Source organism: Macaca nemestrina, chromosome 9 (assembly GCF_043159975.1).
Source record: "Macaca nemestrina isolate mMacNem1 chromosome 9, mMacNem.hap1, whole genome shotgun sequence".
Taxonomy (NCBI): Eukaryota; Metazoa; Chordata; class Mammalia; order Primates; family Cercopithecidae; genus Macaca; species Macaca nemestrina.
Genome location: NC_092133.1, coordinates 51522970 through 51535537, shown reverse-complemented (window position 1 = coordinate 51535537; position 12568 = coordinate 51522970). Strand labels below are relative to the sequence as shown.

General features: G+C 32.8%; 1 protein-coding gene across 4 annotated transcripts in view; it reads left to right on the top strand.

Moving 5' to 3' along the window:
• The window catches only part of LOC105496640 (protocadherin related 15), a 1825405-nt gene that overhangs the window by 156616 nt on the left and 1656221 nt on the right, over nt 1–12568 (top strand). Inside the window, exon 4 of one of the 4 annotated variants that reach the window (XM_071069552.1) lies at nt 6589–6667. The exons of the other annotated variants lie outside the window; for them this stretch is intronic. The gene's annotated coding sequence lies outside the window, so the exon portion shown is untranslated. The remainder of the gene's footprint in view (nt 1–6588; nt 6668–12568) is intronic. 4 annotated transcript variants of the gene reach the window in all.

Below are 12568 nucleotides of genomic sequence, written 5' to 3'. Positions count from 1 at the left end.
CAATATAATTTTGATTATATTTTTGACAGTGTCTAGTATGTTTTCTGTTATTTGTGTAAGTGAGAAATAAAATGTCCTGAAAAATAAGCCGTAGAAGCCATTGACAATTAGTAGTTTTCTGTCCTGTTAAAAATGTAACAACCTCAGTTATCATTACCTCCAATGGTGTCCAATAAAATAAAGATAGTTTCTGTTTTGGTAAGAAACTGAAAAGTTGACCTCATATTTGGGGTATTTTTTGAATCAAAGATACCTGTGCATCAATATTAACTATGTATGATTTTATTATAAAATGAGCCCCAGAAGAGAGCTAGAAATAAGATCAACATTCTGTGTCTACTAAACTCATATGCATTAAGTCAAAACATGCTACTTCCTATAAAATAATTTTCCCCCCAAAATAATTGAATTTAAATTTAAGCAAGTCCCCAAATCTTATAATTTAAAGATTTTTAGGGGAGTAGAGGAATATTTAAGTACACGCTGATGTGAAAGCCATCCTGACTAAAATAGTGTAATAGGCACTGTATTTAACTTCTTGCCTGAAAGAGTTTACTGCCTAAAGAGTTTCTAGACAGTGGTGCAGGGAGGAGTATCCCAGGAAAATCTGAACTGACTCCCTGAATTGACGGCCTGAAGAGACCATGATGCATAGATGTCCTAGGACAGAATACTGCAGAAGAGAGCCACACAGAGAGAAAGCTCTAGAGATGTCAAGTATCCAGTTGAGTACCGATCAGTGTGAATACTTGAGAAAACTACCTAAAGCTTGAAAAAAACCACCCACAGGATTAGAGACAATAGTGTCTGGAGTTAACACAGGGCTGAGGATAGTGCCTGTTCACATCAACCCACTGGAAACCTTAAGATTCAGGTGGTTTGGGGTAGAATACACATAATACTCTTGCTTCAGCAGTGGGGACTTATTGATGAGCACCGCATGGGTCCTACCTAGCAAATTTTAATATCAGGACCTGAAAGTATCAAACTGTTTCCAAGTAACTAAACTATGTCCCAGAACAAAGCCCAAGTGTATTTATTAGGAAAGAAAAATATCCAGTGCTGAACGAGATAAAATACACAATGTCTGGCATACAATTCAAGATAGGTGTGCAAAGAGGCAGGAACATATGACCCATAATGAGATAATACATTGGGTGCATTCAGGGTAGTGTGGCAATTACATAATTAATACCCAGTGCTGAAACAGAATTTCTGATAAATAAAATAATTTTTATAACAACTATATGTGTTCAAAGTGTTAAGCAGAGGCATGAAATATGTTTTAAAAAGGCCCAGGTTGAAGTCCCAGATATATAAACCAAAACATGTCCAGTGAAAAATATACAGACTGGGATAAACAGCAGATTCGATGTAGACAAAGAAAATATTAATTAATTGAAGACATATCAATAGAACCCATCCAAAATAAAACAAATAATTCTCGAAGGAGGTTCCTACAATGGCTTTCTCCGCTTCCTTCTTGTGTGTTTTAACTGATTCTAGTATAGTGCATACTACATTAAATGTGCTTTCATAGTCTCACCAATACTTTTATTTTAGCCATCCCAATACACATGATAATAATATAAGAGTATTATGGAATATAATAATAATATTAATAATGCAATAATAATAATAGAATAATGAAATACAATAATACCCATTAATAAGATATTAAAATAATATTAATAATATTCTTAATTCTGAAGGACCCTACATAATTTTTCTTGACAATTTTTCTTGTCAACGGTCCATGCTCCCTCTGGACTACTTCATCCATTTTTATGATTGCAGTTACCATTCATATGCCTATGATCTCCCAATTATTTTCTCCAGTGTAATCATTCAATTCTTATTTAATTATTTTCTTTTTTTAGTTATATTTTTAATTGAAGTTTGAACATAACCATTCACATAGCCACTTCAGCACACCAAAATAAATATGTCCCATGGCCTTCTGCCCGCTAAGGTCTTCCAGATTTCTTAAACTCGCCAACATTAACCATTTGCCCAGACTAAACCTCAAGTGTTTTCTTCTCTCTTAGCCAGTCATCGAGTCCTTCTAGTCAACCAATCAAATATCTTTTTGATTCCTCGTCTTTTCTCTTACCCTGTAACCACTACCAATTTTGAGGCTCATGGCCACAATTTTTCATTGCTTAATCATTTCTAGTCTTGTGTTCCAATCACTTCTTCCCACTTCATCTTTGCTCGCACAAATTTTAGATGATATCATGATAGTTTTCTCATTAAAGCTATTCAAATCTTCTTCATTTCTCTCCAGATAAAACCCAAATTACATAAAAAAGTTTAGGGTTATCATTATTGATCTCTGCTTATCACTACAGCCTAATCTCTTTTCAATCATTTACTCCACTGGATTTCAGACAAGTGGGGGAAAACTGCATTTTTCTAGTTTATTTAGCTAAGGATTCAAAACTTTCTGGGAACGAAGTAGCTACACCAATTAGGATAATTTAATGTGAATATTTTGCAAGATCTTTCTTTCTTTCTTTCTTTCTTTCTTTCTTTCTTTCTTTCTTCTTTCTTTCTTTCTTTCTTTCTTTCTTTCTTTCTTTCTTTCTTTCTTTCTTTCTTTCTTTCTTTCTTTCTTTCTTTCTTTCTTTCTTTCTTTCTTTCTTTCTTTCTTTCTTTCTTTCTTTCTTTCTTTCTTTCTTTCTTTCTTTCTTTCTTTCTTTCTTTCTTTCTTTCTTTCTTTCTTTCTTTCTTTCTTTCTTTCTTTCTTTCTTTCTTTCTTTCTTTCTTTCTTTCTTTCTTTCTTTCTTTCTTTCTTTCTTTCTTTCTTTCTTTCTTTCTTTCTTTCTTTCTTTCTTTCTTTCTTTCTTTCTTTCTTTCTTTCTTTCTTTCTTTCTTTCTTTCTTTCTTTCTTTCTTTCTTTCTTTCTTTCTTTCTTTCTTTCTTTCTTTCTTTCTTTCTTTCTTTCTTTCTTTCTTTCTTTCTTTCTTTCTTTCTTTCTTTCTTTCTTTCTTTCTTTCTTTCTTTCTTTCTTTCTTTCTTTCTTTCTTTCTTTCTTTCTTTCTTTCTTTCTTTCTTTCTTTCTTTCTTTCTTTCTTTCTTTGCCTCCAAGGACACTCAGCTGCTAATTGCCCTCTCTATTTAGGTCCTTCAGAATTAAGAATGATAATCAATTCTTGCCTGAACATTGTTCTCTTGTACTTTTGCTTGTATCATCATTCCATAAGAACTTAAAATAATAATCTATGTACTTCCCTTTATCTGGTTCTTAAATGAAACCTAGCACCAGCAATTGTGCATCCTCATTCTGCAGGAGAAAGCAGAATCACTTTGTAGTTGTTCTCAAACAAGTTTCTGCGTTCAGTGTTATAGTCCAAATTGCCTGCTGTACTGTATTGCATGTTCTCATAGTTATAAACTTTTTGAGTAAACTCCTAAAACTATTTTTAGTCATTTACCATTTTAGTGTTTTTGACTCACTAGTGTGTACATACTATCTATAAAAAATAGCACATTGTCTGCCATTTAACAGCATTTGATAAACTTTGATTAATGAATGAATAATTTTATCTGCAAAGGAACTCTGCTTTATGTTTTCTCGATCTGTTATTTATGGTTACTTTTTGATGATTCTTACTGGTTTCACCCTTTAGAGATTTTAGTTCTGCTATTCATCATGCTTTACCTAATAATATCACGTTTATATTTTAGAGCTATAATCCTGACATCTAATAGACACTGGGGTTTCTTATTTATTTTCCACTAATGAGAAGAGATTAAATGGAGAAGAAGGTTGCTTAGGCTGTTTGCAATGTCATGCCCTAAATTTGTATTTTTCTTGAAAACAGACAAATTTAAATGGTATGATTAAGAGGAATCATAAGATTCTCCAAGGATATTTTATAGATAAGAAGTTAATTGCCTTTTCAAAATAAAATGTACAGTAGAAACAAATCTGGGATAACTCTTTCACTGTATCATTATTGCATGTTCTTTATTATATTCAAGTCATCAGCAGAACCTGCTAATGAAAAAGATCCTCTATGGCTTTATTGAGTTCTTGGTATGTTGCATTTAAAAGAGAGAACATATTCACAAATAAATGTCAATATATTTAGAGTTTCTAATTAGACCTTTTAAAAGCTTATTTTATACGTTTAAAAGTTTGCCTCATAAAGGATCCCTTTGGAATAAGCTAGTACTGAAAACAAATGTGGAAAATTCCATTCTTTATTAGGTAATACAGAATCCTGAAAGATTTATAATGAACCAAATATGTATTATCTAATGTTTCTAAAGTGATATAATCCTCTATATATGCATATGCAACAATTCCTTATGTTGTGCACATGATTTGATCACTAGAAATCTAATAAGCCTGTGCTTGCTAAATATCTTAAAAAACCTATAAGACAGATTGCTATTTTATAAATACTAATCCAAGAGACTAGTTATTCAGCTGACTTATTAATATAATGACACCTACAGTGACATTCAGTATATAGGCTCCAAATACAGTTTTTACTTTGAAAATGATTTGTGGGAAATACAAAAGAGGATTATTGGTTTAACCTACCATGTGCAGTCTAGCTTAAAAATGTCTGTCTTCTTTCTATAAGAATCATAACGAAAACCATCAGTGTATAAAAGGAAGCCATCAGGCCCTCAGGGGTGTCTTGGTACCAGGTCATCCACCTTACCCTAGCTTTAGTTTTGGAAACATATTGGAACTTGCTAATCAATTGTTCTTTGTCTCCTAAAAACATAAAAAGGGTCTGGGCCTTCTTGGACACCCACAGCAGATTGCAAGGAACACTGAGTAGATTTTAATTCTAAAACTCTATGCCTTTTCTCTGAAAACTGTCACCTAGTGAAAAGCGATGCATGTTTGCACCAAGAAAAACTGTTTTACACATATCACACATGGACATATTAAGTAAGTACACAAAAAATCATATAACATCATGTAACTTTAATGTTTATGTTTAATTACATATTAATGCAAAATGAGTACAAGTTACTTCAACAAAGATTATTGAATTTTAGTTGATTATTCTGTGTGGCAACAAACACGTGGTAGTTATTAATTCCTAATTTATTTAAAAATTTTGAATTACCCTAAGTAAATGACTTGAGTTTTCTGTAATCATTTTGATGTTTGAGTTTTTTAGGCTACTCAATTGTAAATACCATCCCTACCTTTCCTTTTGAAACAGACATTTGTGATATGTCTTTTTAGGACTTCGTACTTTCACATTGTACGCTTAACTCATGTAATTCTGGATTTTGTTCTTCAATGGTCTTTTAAAAAGAAGCTTGCCCCGGTATTTGTATGTCTTCACTAGTGGTACAGTTAAGCTCAGTGGCATGATTAATTTGTGATTTCATTCAGAAAATATAGCATTCTTTCTGGTAATTTGCTCAGCAAGAATGATAAAGCCTCTAATACTAATTACCAATTACTGCTCAGGACTTTTACAAGACGAAGTGTTCACAGAACCAGACTCAACAGCATTATCATCTGTGGTTTCCAAAATATGATTTAGAACACTTTTTTTTTTTCCGGAATCAGACAAGCCTGTCAATTTAGTCTCCCATTGGCATACCTAAATTTATGAATCTTACATAATTCAGGCCATATCCAATAAAAGCTTAAGGTACTTTTATTTTCATCCAAAATGTGTTTTGAAAATACTGTATAATTAGTTTTATAGACTGAAAATATTCAAGAAGGTTTTCTCCCCACCTATTTAAACTAAGCACCCAAAGGTAAATGGACTGATTTCTGCTCCCATGAAATGACATTTTATACCAAAACACGGGATAAACAAGGGTTGGTGAATTTAACAGAGTTGAATTATTTATAAAATGTTTAAAACAGAATGCATGAAGGAAATAAATGATCATAATGTCCATATATTTTATTCACCATTAAAATATAAAACTTACAATTTTAAGAATTCAAACTACATGTACAGACAAAAAGCAGAGTTAACTTTTCTTGCTCGCCTCTCCAGTCCCTCTCTCCATAGGTAACCACTATTAACATTTTCCTGTTTTATTTCAAAATACATACTCAAAGAAAAGTATGAACTTATAGGCACACACATGTGTCATGATTTTATTTTGTTTACCAAAAAGCGTTATATTCATCGATGCTATTATGCATTTTGCTTTTCTCATGTTAGATGAATAACTTTAGATAAACTAAGCAGAGTTGAAGGTATATAGAGAAATTATCTGATTGACTACAACTGGCATATGTCCTATTTTCCATGGCCACATTAACAGCCATGATGAGTTGGCTATCTGTGATTGGTTTAAACTGTTATAATACTAAATCAAAATTTAGTTTGTTTATGTATATATAAAGTAAGGTTTCAGTTCATTACGTGGGAACTCAATGGGGGGCACAGCATCAGGTTAATGGCTTCCTGCTTACTTCATTTAACACTCAACTCACAAATATCCCAGACTTTTTAAAACGAGTCCTCTACTGATGGTAAATTATACCTTATCATTTCTTGCAGGGTGCCTTGTCTATAAATATATCAATAGGTTAACTTGAAATTAGGGAGGTCATTAATAAATATTTACATTTTTATATAGGCAAATTGTCCTCAAAAAGAACTCTACTAATTTGTATGCTCAGTGAATTCGAGTGTGTTATTCTTATGCTGAATTTAAGGTAAGCAAAAGTACTTATTCACTTTTTTTTACGATTAATAATATATCATGGCAATGAATAAATAATACATTATTGAAATGTCTAAAGTTTTATGATAGCTCTGATAATGATTTTTAAATATTAGAATTATGCTATAGTTTTTTGTAAATGGTAATTAGTGATATTGTATGGTAACTTCCTGCTCTTTTCTAGTGTCATATTAAGAATCTGAATGCTAGAATTTGCTTGATATAACAGCATCTGAAAAGTAATCTTGAAATAGGGATAAATATAGTGTGAACACACAGAAGAATATTTTATCTTCCATAGATATTTTACATTGTAGCTAGTGAACTATAAATTATAATTTACAACCTGTGATGACTACATACATCCACAAGACCCAGTTTGGGTGTAATCTGTTTGCTAGATTGGAGCTGTTATCCTCATTTTACAGATGAATATTAAAAGCATATCAGTTCGTGCTTACATAGAGGCAGAAAATGGCCTACCGGATTTAAACCCAGATGTGCTCATTCAAATATCATTTGTATTTTTGCTATAATATACCATGAAACAAACGTTGACTGAGGGTACAGAGCAATATCTAGGTGCTATTTGTAACCACTTACATAAAGCATAAGATGAAGATATGTATGCATATATGCATTGTATACATGTGTATAAATATGCGTGTGTGTGTGTATATATATGTATACTTATTCATGTATACTCCATTAATTTCATAATACAACTCAGGAAAAGCAAAACTTTTACAGGCTTGACAAGTGTTTCAGTATCGTTTATATTTTATTTGCCAGTACAGTATAATAGATTATCTAGCTAAACTTCTAAGATAGAAATATTACTAACAACTCAAAAAGAGAATTATATAGGATATTACAATTCGATATCTTTTATGGTTTTGTTTTTCTCAATTTCAATACTGTAATCCTGTTTAATTTGGGGGGAAGTTGTATATTATTGAACTTACTTTGTATTGAAGGGCTGATCCAGCAGTTTAAACTGTTAATAAAAAAAGAAAAAAAACAACTTTGCTAAGCAATTCTTAATTGATAAGCTAAATTACTTTGCAGGTATTCTGAAAAGTTCCTTTAAATGGCACATAGTATCATAAATGAAGCTTTTAGTTTTAGATTATCAGAATAATAATGTGCAGATTTATTTTGAATATTGAATGAGACACATTCTCATAAATATAAATATCCATAATATCTTTCTATGTTATTGTCTGGTCAAAAGAATCATTTATTTAAAATTCTTTGAATTATTTTATAGAATAAGACAAAATGTTTCTCTTCTCTGGTGTTTTATAATTACATAAGAGTAAGAACCATTTTTTTTTTCCTTTTTATTGTATATGGGATTTTATTCTGATGGGAAGGGGTGAAAATGATAAATATTCATAATTTGGCACTCTTAGATTCTCCAGATATAGCAGAAGCTAAATGAGATATCCTCAAGAGATAGTCTTTTTTTTTTCAAGATATAAAGAATGGTATTTTAATGCAAGAAGCAGCCTGATGGATGCACTGTCTAAGGTATAGAGGTAGGAGAGCATGAAGGTTGGCTTGGAACTGGAATTGGGAGAGTGTTTGCAGTTACTTGTGGAAAGGGCCCTATAGTTGGGGTCAGTATCCAGCATTATCATCTAGAGAAATTGCAGTCAAAACCAGGGAAATGGGACTGAGAATTAAACATAGAATCTAGTTGACCCCCTGAACACTCCAAACTGGTGGCAAACTGTAAGTTAGTATATGGAACAAATCAGAATCAAAGTTCAGAAAAAGGAAGTGGCTGAGAAAATGAACAAGGGTGGAGAAGAGGTAGGCGTGGAAATTTAAACAAGGCAGGAGGCTACCATAAAGAGGCTGGCTTTTGTGTATTTTTCATAGCTTCCTACTCAGCCTCTTTTCTCTTATGTTTCTATTACAAAACCTAAACATGCATATACAGGTGCTATGTCAGATTCACTGCAGTAAGAAAACAATATTTTATTGTCTATATTTCAAATCAGAAAATATTATCATGTGGGAGGGCATCTAATCCACCTGTCCTCTGGCTGATGATCTTATATTTTCACATGTGATGTCCCAACATTCAGCTTGACACATACAGAGACTGGAAAAGCAGACTGAAAGCACAGGGCTAAGTGTTTCATAGGGAATAATGCCTCAGCTTGCTTAACCCTCAAATAACTTTGAGATTTAGACTAGTTCTTACTTTTAGGTATCACAATGAATACATGTAGATGTATTTAATTTATTTGTACTTATATGTTTTTAAAATCAAAATATAAATTCAACAAATGCAGAGATAGTGCTTTATATCCTTAAAGTCCTCCCTCATTCTCTACCTTTACTGTTCTATATTCCAAGGCCCCTCCTAGGTACATCCTACTCTGCATTTAATATTTAAGAAATATACTCTTTGAAGGTGTTACTAGGATATCAAGATTAATTGCCTGACATCCTTCTTCATTCTGAATGTTTTTGACTTGTATTTCAGTAGCTAGGTTAGTCATAACCTAATAATAGTAGTTTTTTATGGCTATTAATATGATTAATACTGTTGAAATGTTGCCAATGGAAATTTATTTCTAGGGGGTTGTTGGTTGGTTGGTTGTTCAGTATTTTTGTCTTAAAATCAGAGAGGTTTACTAAGAAAACATTAAATGCGGCATTTCAGATTCTGGAGTGTACACCATAAAATAACAAAATATATTGATAAGAAAAAAATGCATTTTGATTATTTTCTGAGTGCTAGAATGAATTATTCACTATTTCAACGGTGGGCTTAGTGTTAGGATAAGAAAGGAAACCAGAATCTAGATTCCTGTAACAAAATTGGAACATAAGCATTATACAGCAAACCTTCCTAGGTGAATTCGGGATGGGACAAATACTGTACTCTAACCTTGGCCCGTATCTGCCCTCTGGGGTCCTATTATCTCTGAAGTTTCCCTGAGTTAGTTTCTGGCTATGGGTCAAAGTAACATGCAGGCCAAACATGTGGATAATTAGGTTTACTTCAGAGACAACCTAACACAATGGCAATTTACACTCCAGTCTTTGGTTTTAAGAGGCACTCATAAAATGCAGTTTCAAAGGTACTTAAAATAGGCATGTAATCATTTTTCAAACTTACCCTCATTCAAGGACATCCTTGAATATAACTGTCTTAATCAGAGTATTATTCTGTCTAATAAAAGGGTATGCAAAAATGGAAAGACAAAAATATCTCTTTATTTCTAATATTCAATGTTTTTAAGATGCTGATAAACTATTCAGTCATATCAATATTTAAAATACATTTATTCACAATTGGTATAACTATACAGATATAACTGCATTTTTCAATATCCCAGAAGATGTGGTATCTTGCCTTCTTTCAAAATAGAGAACAGAGACCTATCTTGAGAGATATAGCTAAAGCTGTATAATTCCAAGTGTTTAGAAACAATCAGATAATCATTAAACATAGATGAATAGGTAATAGACGTGTACATGCACACACTTTGTATTTGGCTTTTTACTTAATATAGATGTCAACTCAGAATTGGAGCTAAAAAATAATACAGGTTTTCTCTATGAAAATCATCCCGAACCAAGCTGCGTATATTTAATCTTGGATCTTTAGTAGTATCACACATGTTCCATGAGCTTCTGAATGAATTCATTTTTACAATGTTTGTTTAAATTTTAATGTGCCACAGTATGGACCCAAACTGTTTTGTTATTTATTTATTTATTTATTTATTTATTTATTTATTTATTTTTGAGACAGAGTCTCACTCTATCTCCCAGGCTGGAGTGCACTGGCGCAATCTCAGCTCACTGCAACCTCCACCTCCCAGGTTCAAGAGATTCTCCTGCCTCGGCTTCCCAAGTAGCTTGGATTACAGGTGCATGCCACCATGCCTGGCTAACTTTTTGTATTTTTCGTAGAGACAGGGTTTCACCGTGTTAGCGAGGATGGCATCGATCTCCTGACCTCGTGATCTGCCCTCTTTGGCCTCCCAAAGTGCTGGGATTACAGGTGTGTGCCAAAATGCTTGGCCACAAACTGTTTTATTTTAGAGGAAGAGGGAATGTGAAACAACACATAGGCCAGGGCAGTGTAGCATAATAAAAGGAGCATGGGCTCTAGGTTCAAAAAAATCTATATTTAGACCTGAATTGTGCTCACTCCTGAGAACTGTCTGGCCTCTCATGCCATTGTACCTCTCTGAAATCTCTTTTGCAATCCTCTATGTAAACATTGGAGTCAGCTCATATGGTATGCCAGGATCATACTATACACATAGTTCATACCCCTTCTTCCATATACCTATTTCTTAAAATACAATTTTCACATATTTTATTCATATTTGAGAGACCTGGAAGAACATTTGCGTGTCAGAGGATTAGAGATATGTGAGATTGCTTAGCTGGATAGTCAGAACCAGTCTCTTTTTTAGTGTCAATAACATTGATTTGAGCTCACACAAGACAAAAATAGATTCTACAGTAACACCTATATCTTAACAAATAGCTAGGAAAGTGCCAGTGCTTGAAAAGAAAACCTGGTAGCAGAAAGTGTGTACTGCTTTTAAGTGACCATACCAAGACTATACAATAAAACTACTGAAAATTGCAATGAATTTGAACAGTGTACCAGTTAAAAAACAAACAAACAAAAAACCAAAAAAAAAAAAATTGTGCAACATTTGGTGTCTTTGATAATTTGCCTTTAGTACCGAAAGAGTTCTGATCATTTAACTCTATAGGTAAATGCCCGAGAGGGATCAGCTGCACTGGTATTAGGCTACTAGGTGCTTTCCTGAAGATTTCAGGGCTGTCAAACTCAGCAGATGCCTGCAGGCTATTTCTAACTTTGCTGTTCTTTTTGTCTTAAGCCGTCTCCTGAGAGTGAGTGTAATCTGTTGTCCAAAGTGACGGTGCCTGTCATCACTGACCGTATTTTTTTTTTTTATTCCTTCAGACTCTTTGAGACCATGATAAACTTTTCTCATGTATAAACAAGCCTGGGAAATAATTGTATTTTATGATTGCACTGAGTTGAGCTGTCCATTCACTCTTAGCTTGTCTCGGGTTTCATTCCTCTTCTGGCAGTCTAACTGAATTTTCCAGATTACATTAGAAGTCATTACCTACATTATGCATGTAGCTTGATATTATAGAACACTATTGCATATCCCCTTATTTCCTCAGAAGGATTTTCTAAATAAATAAAGGCTAAAACTAAAAAAATGCTTTACGCCATGTTTTAATGCATATCTTTATATTTTATTTGTTTTTGTGTTCCCAGAGTTCTCAGAAATACCTACACTCAAAATGATTGGCTTACCTGGTGATATTATGAAGTCCTCATTAATGTATTTTGGGGGTGTTGGAAGTGAAAACGAACACTATAATGTTCTCTGGCGCAACTGAACACTTACTGTCCTCAGGAAAAAAAAAATAGTGAAAGAAACAGAACTTATGACCCAGGGGTTCTCGTATTCACCTTTTCTTAAAATGAGAAGCCTGAAAGACAAATGAAATGTTGCCATCAAAGAAGATAATTAAAATATATAGTGATAGTCCTAATAGGTATCTCAGATCTTTAAGATTAATATAAACATCTATAAAACTTTATTATTCCTATCATATATTTTGTTTTGTATAGGATGTTTTAACTAAAGTATTTTATCTTCTCCTCATGTCCCTTTTTAGTTTCATTTCTTTAAAAATTGCATTCACCTGTTATTTTTCATATATCTTCCTCACCACTATATTTTGACCTCTCATTTAGACAGGGCAATCTTTCTAATAACTCCAATACATAGGGATAGACACTGCATTGCAGGTGTGCTCTTTGTATTTTATTGCCTATTGTCGTGAGTCTCTTATGATTTAT